Source organism: Monopterus albus, unplaced genomic scaffold (genome assembly GCF_001952655.1).
Source record: "Monopterus albus unplaced genomic scaffold, M_albus_1.0 scaffold391.1, whole genome shotgun sequence".
In the NCBI taxonomy this organism is placed as follows: domain Eukaryota; kingdom Metazoa; phylum Chordata; class Actinopteri; order Synbranchiformes; family Synbranchidae; genus Monopterus; species Monopterus albus.
In genome coordinates, this window is record NW_018128271.1 from 191,280 (window position 1) to 194,362 (window position 3,083).

The 3,083-nt window shown below is 39.2% G+C and overlaps 1 protein-coding gene across 1 annotated transcript in view; it reads left to right on the forward strand.

The window, feature by feature from the left end:
* Positions 1 to 3,083, forward strand: part of abcb11b (ATP-binding cassette, sub-family B (MDR/TAP), member 11b) — a 27,723-nt gene that overhangs the window by 510 nt on the left and 24,130 nt on the right.

Below are 3,083 nucleotides of genomic sequence, written 5' to 3' on the forward strand. Positions count from 1 at the left end.
AAGAGTGACAGTGACACCTTCACAAGAAGATTTAGTTAATACAAAAAGAGATCATTAACTCTGTGCAGGGCCGCTGCTAGACATTTGGGTGCCCTATGCACAAATGCCTCGTGGTGCCCCCCATCCTCTAACCCATTGCCACTATTTACTACTATTGTTGTTAGCGTTATTTAAATTGACTAATAACAATGTGACAGAACTTAAAGTGTGCATCACATGCTTGTTTCCAGCCATTTAAAGTTTAATCTTGGTTACCTCTAGATTAGCTTGGCACCCCTCATAACTCCAAATAGTTTGTAATTATTTCAGAATGATAAAACCTAAAAACAAGACGGTAGTTCGTGAACGCACACATCTCCTGCTGCCAGTGTTATATGGAAAGTGGACAACACAATGAACCGCAACAGCATTAAATAATTTGAATTTCTCCTCCATAGGTAGGTAAACAACGGTATATGTACCGATGAAAAGAGATGTGTAACATTCTAAACAAAGTGGGTAATTGAAAAATGCCATATTTTAACAGCATAATGCAGACATAGTAGCTTCTCCAGCCTTACAACAATTCTCTCTAACGTTACAGAAACAAGGCATTAACAGACATGCAAAGTGTGTGTTTTTTTTAAGATTATCCTTAAGTCTTACCAAGTAGTGGAAACATCACGCCCTTTCAAGTAGCTCCAAGGTCGGTAAATCCAACCAGTGGTCGCTGCGTCTTCCCCCACACAACCACGATCCCAAAGCAGTGAAATTAATTTCAACAGGTAGCATCGACAATAACCTCATGAGTCATTAATTCGCTGGTTAACCAGCAACACATCACATACAGCAGACACACTGGCCTCAAGCAGTCAAAAAATATACAGGTACTGTGCTCCAGGGGAATCCAGCATTGGTGAGCTGATCAGTCAGCACTGTGGGGGCTTCACAGGACAGCTGATTGTATGTTAGACCCGGTTAGGTAAAAGAGTGGGTCCCTGTACAGAAGCATTCCTGGACATGCAGTAACCTGAGGTCCTGTGTTTTTCTCCACATCCTCTGGTCACAGTGCAGCAGCAGGAGGGAAAATGTATCCACAAAACCGGGTGCTGTCGAAAAATTCCAGTTATACAATGGCACCGGTGGATGTCAGGCAAGCCTACATGAACACACAGCTGCCTGGAGATTATGACCATTCAAGGAAATCCTTAAATTATCACATCACACTCTATTTTGTTAGAAAAAAGTCTTCCGAGCGAGAATTTGCGAGATGTGTATAAACCGAGTTGCTTCTGCATAAAATTACTAGAACATAGACACACCTAATTTTTGAGTTTTAGGTCATGTTTAAGATGATAATTCACCATTGTAACATTGTAGATAAGTCAAAAAACAAGGAAAAGTGCCATGGGCTCTTTAGGGAAAGCAAAGTACTAGGCTATATACTGTACCAGCATTTATCAATTGTGGCTGCTGTCTTAAAATTTTCAGAGCCATGTCTGCATGTCTCTGCCGCAATTGTCCATCAGGTCATCATATGACAGCTTCTGAGTGAGGTCTGTAGTGATGCTGTTAACAGGAGGCCAGTTAGACAGCTTGCATTCAGCGGTGTAGACTATGTGCCAGTCTGTACTCATTACACTGTAATATGTGCACTATTTTTTGTGCACTGACAGCATTTGCTTCTGTTGTGATTATGACTGCAGGGGCTAAAGGAGATTTGTGAGGAGGGGGAGTGACTGTACACTGAGGTTGAGGAGTTGGGTGTAGGTGGGGTGGGTTCTACTGTTTTCGTAATTCTTTAACACAAAGTGGCTGTAATGAAACTGGAGACACTGCAGTCTGTGGATTATTCACAGAAACAACTGAAATAGATACTGCAGTATTTTTTTTAAAAATAATCTTTTATCCAAAAATAAAAGAATTACTGCTAGTGGATAAGCGTGTGTGTTTTAAATTTATGGTTCATTAATACCCATCATTTTAATAGGTATGTTTATTGAAGTGAGAGTGTTCTATGCTTGAATATATCCAAATTTTATTGTATTTGATGAGTATAAGTAAAAACTATTTGTAATAATTCACTCGACACACCAGAACTAATATTGTGAATAACCAGAGGAAACAATATTTGAACTTTTGCCCAAATTAAAATGAAATGGCAGCTCTGATGCTGCTGGATTCATCCTGAGGGTAGCTGCTTGTTCCCAACGATTTTACCGTACAAACTGTGACTCTGTAACAACTCATTTGTTTACTGTAAAGAAATGTATTTAAGTTAATACATGTGTAAAGCGTGCGCCAACACCTGACTGTGTGGGATCATAACATTTTCAAACAGACAAGTGAGCAATGCAGGGGTCATCCTTCATTTTCTTTTCTCTGTGTGGACTCATCTTGTTTCCTAAATGCAGGAATCCTCATTGACACGTCAGACCACAGGGGGGACAGAGAGGGGGCACCAACTTTACTTTTATTGATTCAGGAAGTTATATTCTACTCTGTTTAGTGGTGTCTAGGCAGTTTAAGCTTTGAATTATTTTTATTCTTTATTACTACTATTATTGTAGTTTTGGGCCCCTGTCAGGGACTTGGAGCCCTTTGGGCAGCACGTGAGGTGCATGTGCTTTGCAGTGGGCCTGTCTCTTTGGCATTCAACACCCATGTATGTTTGTGTGTACCATTTGCGGGTAGGCCTATTTACATGTTTTTTCTTGCAGTGTCTCAGTTGATACCAAAGTTGATAAATTTCCACGTGTATTTTCTGTTCAACAGCACCGTTATATCAAAGAATAGGTCAAATGTTAATATGGTTTCTTTTTAATAAATCCAGAGATACTTCTACATATTCACACATATTTTTAAGTTGCAGGATGTTACATACTCAGGGCCACTATCCTTAATGGATCATCTATTAAATTATGAATTAACCAGTTCATCCATGAAGAAACTGATGATCAGTTAATTACCAACTGATTACATAAAGTCACAGTGACTTGAACATTTATTAATCCTGAGCAGCAGGTATTCACAACACATCCTGTTTAAAATCATTTTCTTAAGGACATGTTTTATAGCTCTATTATAAAATATTACCTAGAGGA